At 36.2% G+C, this 12,450-nt stretch overlaps 1 protein-coding gene across 2 annotated transcripts in view; it reads left to right on the plus strand.

Moving 5' to 3' along the window:
• Window positions 1-12,450, plus strand: part of FER (fer (fps/fes related) tyrosine kinase) — a 403,356-nt gene that overhangs the window by 321,096 nt on the left and 69,810 nt on the right. The gene's annotated exons all lie outside the window — the stretch shown is intronic.

Below are 12,450 nucleotides of genomic sequence, written 5' to 3' on the forward strand. Positions count from 1 at the left end.
TTATCATTTCCATCTCTTATGATCTACTGTATACTCAACAGAAGTCACCTTAAGATCGTTTTAGGTAAGTGAGGCCCAGAGAGATGAAATGAAAGTCATCTAGACAAGTAATGGCAGTACCACTGCTAGATCTTAGCTGTGCTGACTTCGTTCTGACACATACCCAGTTTTACTCTGTCTTATTCAAGTATTAGTAATCCTAACAGCTGACATTTATTGAGAGTTGACTCAGTACTAGACGCTGTACTAAGTGCTTTAGATGCAGTGTCTGAGAATGTAAGCTTCTGGAAGGCAGTGATTTTTACTTGCATTGTTCATTTTTGGATTTCAAAAGCCTAGAACAGTGGCTGACATTTAAGGGTGAATGGATGAATCCCCAAAACAACAGCAGTTACTAATAGTTAGCCCGTTTTTCATGGTTAGGGAATTTGAGTATCTTGCCCAAGATCCTATTAAAAGAAAGTGGCAGATCCAGGATGTAAATCTCAGCACTCTGGTTCTAGAGCCCACACATTGAATCACTGCATTAGACTCTAGTGCCTTCCATAGCAAAGACATCTTGTGACCACCTGGGAGACTCGAGGCAGAAGGCCAGATGGTACCTCGTGTGATGGCTCAGCTTATATTCAACATCTGGGCTCATTATGATCATGAGTAAAAACAGAAGAGGATGCTGAAGCCGGTGAAATGTAATTTTAGAAAGACATACCAAGGTGTTTTTGTTGTTTTTTAATGAGCAGTTGCTGAAATGAAACAGTATTTTGTTATTGCTTCTCCATTTAATTAGAGCTTGAAAATTTATTTTTTCATTTTTTATACACTATTGTTTAGATACCCTCTTCTGCTTTATCTGTTAATTAAAAACACCAGATTAGCATAGAGATGTGATAATCTCAGTTGACTAAGCATTTATGACTGATTTTCTTATTCTAACATTTGATTACAATTTTGAATATATTAACCTGTATTTTTATTTTTAGCTTCTAAACCAATTCTACAATAGAGAGAACTGCTCAATAATTTAAATGTGTCAAAAATATATGGTCCTTCCTTAGTTTTTTTTCTAGCTCAGTTTGGTATTACAAATGCAGTATGATGATCACACAAAAGATACCACAAGAGCACTTTTATAAAAATTATTTATCCTGCTACTTGATTTGATGTCAGAATTTCCCACCAATAGTTTCACTCATTTTGATTAAGAGATTTTTTTTTCCCTAAAGTCACTTGTATGTTTCCAGGAATGAAAAGAAGGCCTTCTTTTACATTAGAATCAATTAACATGTTGGCTTGAATTAACGTATCCGAGTATCTATCTGCTGCCTTAGAAAACAAAAATGAGAGATTTCGGGTAAAGGGTCAGAGGACAGATAACTTTTGATTTATGGTTACTGGTAGGAAAGATACACATATATAAGAGACTGTTCGGGGGTTCAGGGCAATCCAGTAAGCAGACTGACAGTCCTTGAGAATGAGAGGAGAGGGAAAGAAGGGACTAGGAGTACATTAATGCCACTTCATGGTTTGATTAGGGTTAGCCATGTCTTATGTTACATAGAAATGATAGAAGAGAAAATTGGCTAATGCTTCATATTCTTTATTATTTCTGACTTATTCAGTCAATTACAGTAAGTACATTTTGTATTCAGAGTGTTGAAGAAGTGATCTTTTACATTAAACAATTACACATGGTTAGAGTTATCATTTTTCTTTCAGGGCATATTTGATTACAGGGAACAGAAACTGCATACGCAAACTTAAGCAATAGTAGATTTAGTGTAACAAATCAGAGTTATTTCATAGAACTCAAAGACAAGAAGTTCAGCCAGCCTTAGAAATCCCTGAAACTGGGGACTGGGAAGCAGTTGAGGACCAAGGCGGCGCCACATCTCTTTCTGCCTTTCCCTCTGTATTCGTTAGGACTTTCATTATTTCTTCCTACTGTGCTGCTGCTGCTTTTACCTCTTGCTCCGAAGACTACATTCCTCTACCCCATTTGCAAAGGGCCGCCAAATGACATTTGCATCAATATAACCTTCTGGGCCTAGCATCTACCACTAATTATTTCAAATTTCAAATTTTTGGCAGAAAGAATTGATTGTCCTAGCCTTTTATTAAGTGACCTCTGTCTTAATCAATAGCATGGCTAGGCAGGGAAGAATGTGCAAGTCACAGTTACCTAGAGCTAGAGGAGCCAATCTGTGTGTGCAGATGGGCAGTTCTCGGAGGATGGGACATGGACTTAAGCAGGCTCCAGAAGGTGGCTGTCACAGATCATTGAGTGCTCACTGTTTGCCAACTACGTTCATCATCTCATTTAATCCTCATATTTCTATGACGTTGGTACCATATATCTGTATTTCACATAGAACAAATTGAGCCACAAAAGACTAAGTACCTTGTCCAGTGTCACAAAGCAAGTGAGATGAAGATTCAAGCCAATTCTGAACTGATGACAAAGCCTGTGAAACAAAACAAGAAGCTGCAACCATGTGTTAGATACATTTCTCAGGTTCTTCTGTTTCCTCTTGCGTGAAGCAAAACTTAAAACCATTTAATAAGTGCTGATTTAGAGGAAGCCTTGTTGCAGGGATAAGAGAATCTTTTACACGTATTATCTCTATATTTTCCTGGATGATCCATTCCCACACATTTCCACATATAAGGACTGCAGTTGGTCCATGCAGTCCTTGAGTCCTGGCTCCTACAACAGGCAGGCATGCTTGTAACAGTAGAGTTGGGTTCATGATTACCCCAGAGATTTGGTTGACCATTGATTGAATTCAGATTCTCAAGTCAAACCTGGTTTATGCTAACATAGCTCACTTTTTCTAATTAGTCTCACTCAAATGGAAATTCTGGTCTCTGGGGAATCCATCAGAACATGGATGACAAACAAGTTGAGCTGTCTGGCTTGCAAATTGTCTCCTACTCTGGCCTCCGAGGCAGGAATGGAGCAATTAACATATAGAACCAGAGAACTCTAGCCTGTATCATTTGCTAGACATTGACTCATCTCAGTAATTTTAAGAATTACTGGTTTTTAATCCAATTATTGTTTTTATTCTTTATTTTATAAAATACAAAAGAACTACAAGAAGTCCTTTTCATTCTCAGGCCATCACTTTTAAGGTGTTTCTGCACCAAATCAGGTGGTTTTCCTCTACATTGCCAATTCTGATACCCATTAGGCCTACCCTTTGCAGAGCCACTTAGCAACTTCAGCACAGTGGTTAAGACTACACATTTAGAATTGTAATGTCCTGTGAATCATAGCTCAACAAATTAGCTATGTGACTTTGTACCTCCTCCCAGTCCCCACCCATATATTCCCTATAACCTTTACCCTGCTTTGTTTTTTGTCACAGTCCTTACCATCACCTGATGATTATTTTATTTATATAAACATAGACATATGTGTGTGTACATATGTGCGTATGTATGTATTCACACACATATATAAAATACTGATTTACTTTTTATTGCTCATTTCCCCCAACTAGAATGTAAGCTCCAAGAGGACATTGACTTTATTTTGTTCATTTCTCAATCCTTAATACAGAAAACAGTACCAGCATCTAGTTGGTGCTCAGTAAAAATGTGTCGAATGAGTGAAGTTACTTAATATGCTTCTGTTTCTTCCAGTATAAAATAAAGACAATAATGTTCACTCTGACACACTGATTTGAGTTAGAGGAGGCAAGAGTATCTCAAGATTCTCCACTAGGAAATATCCCTATAGCATGTTAAGGGCCCCACAACTTACCAGGAAGAGACCACACATGTCTATAACATTTTAAGATTAGATTAAGTTGTCTGTTTAGCCAAAGATACATAAACTTTTCAGAAAAAGATGGCCACATAAAGTAAGTGCAAATGCTGGATATCTCAGTTCACTTTACCATGGTCCCCAATTTCTAATGATAACACTACCTGAACACGATAGGGACTCGTTGAATGTGAGCTCATTTTCTTGCTATGCTATAATGTAGCTTACAACACCATTCAGGGAGTACTGATCCATCTATGTAGTGTTGTTGAATGTAATGTTTTAAACACAGGACTCTACTGGTACAACTGGTTTTTGTACCGAACCTGGTGTCAACAGGCCTCATCCTTACTCTGGGGAAAACACAAAGTTAAAAGATTCCTCTAGGTAGTTCATCTCTATCTCCAGCCCATTTCTCCACAGTGTGCTACCTTACTTTACTCTTTTAGCTAAGTGTTACCAATGATAAGTATGTTTGGATCAAGTGCTTTTTTAGATTCTGTGGCTATACTGGTGAATGAAACAAAGCCCTGCCATCGTGGAACTTACAGAAGTAAGGGGCAGCAGATAGTAAGTGCATTTTAAAAAATAGTACGTAAAAATAAAATATTCTACATGGTGATAAGTGATATAGAGGATAATAAAATAGAATAAAAGGGAAATGGGATGGTGGAAAAGGGCACTCATTTATATAGAGTGTTAACAGAAGACCCAAAGGAGATAAAGGAATGAGCTGTGTGATTATCAGTCAAAAGAGCCTTCCTGGCAATAAGTGCAGCAAGTGCAAAAAGGACCTGAGACAGGGGCATCCTAGGTGTGTCCAAAGTAGGACAACAAGGAAGACAGAAAATGAAGTTAGTTATTAGATGGCCAGGTCACAAAGGTCTTGTGAGCCATTGAAAGTCCTATGGCTTTTAGTCTGCATGAGGAGGGAGCCATTGACGACTAACTTGATCTGTCCTAGGTTTTTCAAGAATCAGAATTCTTTTTTGAAAATAGACTATAAGGGGGCAAGTGCAGAACAAGAAGACCATTTAGCGGGCTATTACAGTAGTCTAAATGAGAGATGATGGGAGTTAAACAAGTTGGTAGTGGTGGAGATGATGAGAAGTAGCCACATTCTGTGGATGTATGTTGAAGGTAGAGCCGTTGGGATTTGCTGGTAATTGTATATAGTCAGCCCTCTGTATCCATGGGTTCCATGTCTGTGAGCTCAACAAACCTTGGAGCAAAAATATTTGGAAAAAAAGATGGTTTCATCTGTACTGAACCTGTATAGACTTTTTTCCCTTGCTATTACTCCCTAAACAATAAGTATAACAACTATTTAGTATGTACATAGCATTTACATTAGGTATTATAAGTAATCTAAGATGATTTAAAGTATACGGGAGGATGAGTGTGGGTTATATGCAACTACTACACCATTTTATATAAAGGACTTGAGATCTATGGATTTTGGTATCCAAGGGAGGTCCTGGAACCCCAATCCCCCACAATACCATGGGATGGATAACTGTGTAATATGAAAAAGGGAGTGAAAGATACTTCATATTCTGAGAGAGACTTCAAAAATTGGTGTTCCTGTATTATTTTCCTCACAAATTCATGTGTAATTCTAATAATTCTAACATTAAGGCATAAAACTGCAACGAGCCAAATAAAAGAAAAACATAACTCATAATTTTCTTTTTACTGGGTGCCACTATATGCTAAGTACTGTCCTGGTGCTAGTTATATAGCCATGAGCAACATGGACAGAGTAGCACTCCATCTGGCATTTTCTTTTTACCACACTAACTTTATAATTCTTGTGATGGAAGAAAAAGAAAGACCTTGAAATGAATGGTACTCAAAGTCTCATCTGCAATTTTTTGCATTTAAATTGGGCATATGTTTCCCAAATAAATGATAGATCTTTAAAAAGTATATCTCATAAATGGTCTCCTAGTTCATAGAATCCTTGATTAGAGAGAAAAGTAAAATTAAATGTATGCATTTATACAGGGTCATATTTTTTCCTTGGGGGTCTCTGGTTTTATGACTCGTAAATGAATACAGTTATTATTTACCTAAGTAAATAACTCTGTTGTTGCCAGTTCATAATGAGAATAGATCATGCCTAATTTTGGGAGAGTTAATGATATCTGTAGAACTAAAGTGACATGAGTGAGAACATGTTATTCACTTGCAATTATGTTTAGTATGAAAAAGGCCATATCCTTCCAAAGTAACAGTATGTACCATAGGGTAAAATGACCTCTATTGTAATAAATATTAAATGCTTTTATAAAATAGCTTGGAATCATGACTATTTTGTGGTCTGGTGTGCTCGTTTCTGCTTGTGGATAGATTTGTATTAGAGGGAAAAAAGAGCACTTGCCTATTTTGTGTTCTTAAATTGATCTTTTAATGCTGAACTTTTTATTGCACAGTTTCATTTGCTTTTGAAGAAAAGAAGTAGTGAACATTTTCTTTGAACATTTTTCTGTGGGTGCTTTTCATATAGTGGGAGTTTAATAAGCATCTGACATGATGGATGAATGGATGAATGGATAAATTAATGAATAAATAAAATAGGTCCAAAGTTTTGACTGATTGCTATTAGATGACTAAAGACTTTCTAGAACAATAATTATAAGTTATTTCACCCATAAATTTTAATTCTCCCTTTTTATTTTTCACTGATTCATTTCTTTATAATGCACAAATGAAAAAAGATGTAATTGTATCTGATACACACTTGTGTGTATTATACATACAAAGTTCTTCTTCTGTCATGAGTTAGTTTAAAGAATTTGGAATACTTAGGGGATTTTTTGAATTGTTTGAATGTGATCATTGCAGAGCTACAGTGTGACAGTTTCAGTGCTCTTTTCAGAATACTCTCATTTTCCAAGGGTCACAGAAGGTGAATATAATCCAATTTCCATCCATTTTTCATCTAACAGTAGTTACTTGTTATATTGACTTTGTTTTATCTCAGGTAATGGTCAGGGCTTAAGAAAGCAGCAACAGATAACGTACTAGAAAATATTAATTTTTAATATGTACTTCAAAATAATTGACAGTAAACAACAGATGTATTGTTATGTGATAGAGTGCTTAGGAGGCAAATATTTTATTTAGCCTCTTTCTCCCTTATCTGCCCTCTGCCCATTCCTTATGTAAATTATGTGAGCATATATGAATGCTATGGCTAGAACAGTTCCAGGGTACTTCCTTACCATTTAAGATATAGAGTATGTAACAAGGAACTTTAGTTCCCATTGAGTAATATTTCTCCCTTCATTCTTAAAATTTCCACTTTACCTCTTTAAAATTAGGCTTCTATTCACTTACATAAATTAATGAAGGAATAAATTTAAAATAATTGTATCTGATACTTAAGGTCTTTAAAAATCCCAGGCAGGACATAACCATATGGCATCATATACAAATAATCTATAAGCCTCTTTATAACCAAAGGAAAACATATTCAGCATGTAATTTAAGAATTTGCCCTTCTTAAAATCACATTGTACCATGTTATACATTTTTAAGACTTATTTTTTCTTGAATATGTATTGTGTGAAGGAAAGAAAATTGTAATTTTCATTTCAAATTTATACTTAAGTATATATTCTAGTAGAAACAGATTATTAAGATTTCTATATTTTTGCTTTTATGATATCATATAATCTCACCTGGCGAAATTTTTCATTTTATTCGTAATCTCTACAGCCACTTTATTTACCACAAATTAAATCAGTCAAAACCTATGTATTAAATGCCTTCTTTATAAAAGGTTGTATTCAGACATGCTCCTCACTCTCAAGGAAAATAAGGGAAGAAAAGTGAAGATACAAAAACATCTTGATAACTTATTGACAGTGTGGTTAATAAGAAAAAAGAATAGGATTTCTGAAGGACTTTTGTACTAGGACAAAAACAATTAGCATACATCAGTCTAAGTTGTAAAAGCCACCAACAGATATTAGAATCATTTATTGAATTTCTTTTATATGATCAACTTCATTAAAAATAAACTTAATTCCCAAGAGATTTCCTAATTAACCTCTTACCATATTTAGCAGAACTTAAAAAGATTTCATCACCCTCCCCCTACCACATACACAATTTTATTAAAGAATATTTACTTTGTAAACATCTGGGTGTTGAAAAACAACCACATGGCAGGTGCTTCATAAACGTTAGTTCAACTGAAGTCATTAAATATGCACTAAAGTGTTTTCTATATGTCAGACACAGGGTAAGTGCTGCAAATAAAATGCTGAGCAAATAAGCTGGGGTCTCTGTCCCCTGGTGCTTAAAGTCTGTCTAGTAAGCAAGATACGCATTAACAGGTAGTTATACAAGAAGAGCATTTAAAAGTAAGATCATGAGGCCATGGAAGGCATCCCTGAGGAAGTGACATTTGAACTGAAAGTTAGGAAGAAACTAAAGGAAGGTGGAAAAGAAGAAAGGAAATGATCAATTACGAGACAGAGGCATGGAGATTGGGAAGAAAATGACCTTTCAAGGCAATGAAAGGAAATCAAATTATGACTGGGTTGAATACTGACTTGAGATGTGACCAGGGAGGTGGCAGGGATGAAACCCTGTGAGGATAGGCCGGGAGATTGGTCTTGATCCTAAGAGCAATGGCAAGCTACTGTAGGGTTTTAAGTAGGGGAGATCAAACTTATGTTTCATGCAGACCACTGTGGTCAGAGAATGGAGACCACACTGAGAGAAGAATGGATACAGGGAAGGGAAGTTTTCAGAGAAGGTGAAATCAAAACATTTTCCAGGTCTCTGGCTTGTACAGCTGGATACTAGGGCTCTATTCACTCAGGAAACACACTGGAAGAGGAGCAGGTTTTGGAAGTGGGGGCATTGTGGATGAAAATTTTGAGTTTAAAGTTTAGTTTGGGACATGTTGCATCTGAAATACCTGTAAATATTTATGAAGTTATTGACTAGGCAAGCGTGTATTTACACCTAGCACTCGGGAAAGATCTGACCTAGAGATAACAATGCAGAAATGATAGAAGAAAAATGAATGAGTAAATGGATGAATGAATCAGTGAAGCTTTGAATTAACCAGTGAATCAATGAAAGAAATATTTGAGGATAAGAAAAGAACATGGAAGAACATATGTGTGATTTTCTGAACCCTAAATATATTTGAAAATTTACAGTTAATTTTGTGTCTGGATATTTAAAATAAGAATGTAATTTCAAAAGTTAATTTATGATGGTTGTACCTAATATTTGTCATTTCTAGTACTGTTAGTCCAGTTTGACAGAAAAATAACTCTGGAATAATGTCTAATTATTTGCTTATTTAAGTAACCACTCCGATGTTTAAGTGCTTCCTTTAAAATCTTAAATCACATCAGCACTGATGTCTTTGTGGTCCCACAAATCATAATGGAAAACAAAAGAGAAAAATATATTCTCATTGTATTCAGAAATTTTTCTAATTCTGGCCAAATAAACTACCAGTAGGAAAAAGATATTTGTAAAAGCACCATTCATAGAAAGAAAAGAGGGAGTTGGACACCAAGGCATATTAGAAGATGAAAAGAAAACAAAAACAGATGCAGGAATACATGGGTTGAAGACAATGCAAGTTAAAGGTTTGAATGGGATAAATGCAGATGGTTATCTTTATTCTGTATTAAGAAAGTAGCCTCCCTGTGCAAAGGACCATGGTGTCAACCATAGTGGAGATGAGGTAAACACTGCAGACAGCCCCTACTGGCCGTCTCAGTGGGCCTTCCTTGAGCTGCTACTCCAAGGCAGGCACTGGGAAAAATCACTATGCCCAGAGCTTTTGGGTTGCATATACCTTCTCTTTTATTTTCATATTTCCATTTCCAAGACCTTATTTACTTAGAAGTAAAAGACTACAACATCAAGAAAGTTTTGCCTGATGTGTTTGTGTGTTAGTTTTCTTTATGAGAAGAGACGGGAATTAGCTTTTTCCCCATTGTCTTTATTAAATCCCTGTTTTACAGTTGAAGTGAACCCATCTTATAAAACATTTGAATATTGCTTAAAAAGAAATGTCTGATACAGAAGAGTCACTGTAGTTTTCAGCAGTACATGTTCTTACTTCCTATTCATCATGATCCTGTTTGTATCTTACTGAGAAGAGCAGACAACCAGTTTTCTGACTGCCTCTTCTTAGTAGCATGAAACATTTCACATTTTCATGGCTATCCATGCCCACTTGATTCATCTGTCTTTCCTGATCCATCTACCTGTCCCTCTGTCCTTCCCAATGCAAGAAAACAGTCATGGTCTAGAATCCCCTAGATTTTGACAAGAGATAAGAGTAGGCTTCCATCACTTGCTGAATCTAGAAATAGCCTGCTGATGCCAGAATAGGACAATGTTCATCTTCCACAGTCGCTCAGTTGCAGAGTTAATAATAAAAATACAGGGCAGGGAGCGGGGGTGTTGTTAGGTCTTTGCTGGAATGAAACTGGCTTTCTTCTGCCTGATTATGATCTGCCTTAGGATCCTCTGCCTACGTCCCTGTAACTTGGGGATATCAGGAGTCCTCAATTAAGCAGGAGGAAAGGATATAAAAAAGGGTATGGATTATATATATATATATATTCAAATATATCTCTTGTTCTCATTTTTTTTAACACTAAGAAGCAAGGGAAACATAGGATATTTCAGGAACTTTTTTATATTACAGGATGAAAAAGTCTGAGAACCACTACTTTCAAACAGTATCTGCTGAAGTCTTGGGGCAACAGAAATTTACTTAAATTTTTCATTTGAAACACTTCTCTTGAAACTACTCAGTTCTTCTTCTGAAGTTGTTTAAATATTGTTGCTGTAAATGTACGTGCATGTACGGCACATTCTGGGAACCTCTCGAAGGGTGGAACCATATTTTATTCATGTCAAGGTCCCATCCCCCTTGCCTAGCACAGTCCCTGGCACACAGTGCAACTGAGTAAACCATGCTCAAAGGAATTAAATAGATTAAGTGTTAAAGAATCTTAACTTTTTGCAGCAAAAAATATGCTTGACCTTTATAAATGCTTACTATTTGATAATGATATTTGTTGAAAAAGCAAACTTCCCAAATTTGCTCCAAAGATGATATACTCAAAACATTATTTAATGTTAAATCATTTAATATACAAGAGAAAAGCCATGGGAAATAGATAACAGATGAAACAAGAGCAATCCCATTACTGGGCATCTACCCAAAAGAACAAAAGACACTCTATGAAAAAGACACCTGCATCCGAATGTTTATAGCAGCACAATTCACAATTGCAAAGATGTGGAAACAACCCAAATGTCCATCAATACATGAGTGGATTAATAAAATGTGGTATATGTATACCATGCAGTACTATTCAGCTTTAAGAAACAACGGTGATATTGCACCTCTTACATTCTCCTGGAAAGCACTGGAACACATTCTACTAAATGAAGTATCCCAAGAACAGGAAAACAAGCACCACATGTACTCACCATCAAATTGGTATTAACAGATCAACACTTAAGTGCACATATAAGAATAACATTTATTGGATGTTGGGCAGCGGGGGGAGGAGGGGACAGGCATATGCACAAACAATGAGTGCGATGTGCACCTCCTGGAGGATGGACACACTTGAAGCTCGGACTTGGAGTGGGGAGGGGGACAAGGGCAACATATGTAACCTAAACATCTGTACCCCCATAATATGCTGAAATAATAAATAATCAGGGGCATAAGAATGACTGTTCTCTAAGGTATAATTGCCCTTATGCCTTCTAAGTGAATGTGGTAACAACTAGTGCGGAAGTGACATTCTTGGAATTCAAAGTCTACTGTTTGTCCATGTAGTAAACTGTATATAGTCAGAGACAAGTGCTCACTGCCCCACCCACTGCATTAACGTCCCTCACTGCAATGTACAAGGACTTGTCGTAGGATTAATTCCATTCACAAGCCATGTTTTTTTATAACTTACCATGAATGCAAATGGTGATCATGGCATACCCAGGACTAAATTTAATATAACTAATTTATTTCCCAGTAGCTCTCAATTATTAATTTTGCCTTTATCACTTTTGAATTGTGTAACACTGCAAATGTTTGAGCAGACAGAAGTAAACTTTATTAAAATGATAGTATTTCACAAAGGTATTAAAGTAAATGGTACTGCTTTCCTCATTTCTCATATGCTAGTATCAAGACTTCACTGCTTATGAAGCTGACTGTAATAATGTACAGCATATAAACAGTTTTAACTCGGAACTTTGGAGGATAATAACTGGATTAGACAAAAATGGATGAACCCTTGCTCTAGAACTTTTCCATCAGGAGCAAATACAGTATTAGATATTTTAGGCTTTCTAGGTCATATGGTTTCCATCACAACTGCTCGACTCTGCCATCAGTAATGCAGCGAAAGCAGTAATAGAAAATATGTAAACAAAGGAGCATGGCTGTATTCCAGTAAAACTTTACCAAAAAAATAAAGCAGCTTGGATTTGGCTCATGGGCCATGTTTTGTTGACCCCTGTTCTAAAATGAGAACTAAAAACATTTGAAAGATTGTTCTATCCCTCTTTTCAGCCTTTCTGTCTCTAACTTTCCTTTGAGACCAAATCCTACTTATGCCACCATAGCTTCCCCTCCTTCTCTGTGTCCCTGTTATTCCTACCATACCCTA

Source organism: Propithecus coquereli, unplaced genomic scaffold (genome assembly GCF_000956105.1).
Source record: "Propithecus coquereli isolate 6110/MARCELLA unplaced genomic scaffold, Pcoq_1.0 Scaffold265, whole genome shotgun sequence".
Lineage (NCBI taxonomy): Eukaryota > Metazoa > Chordata > Mammalia > Primates > Indriidae > Propithecus > Propithecus coquereli.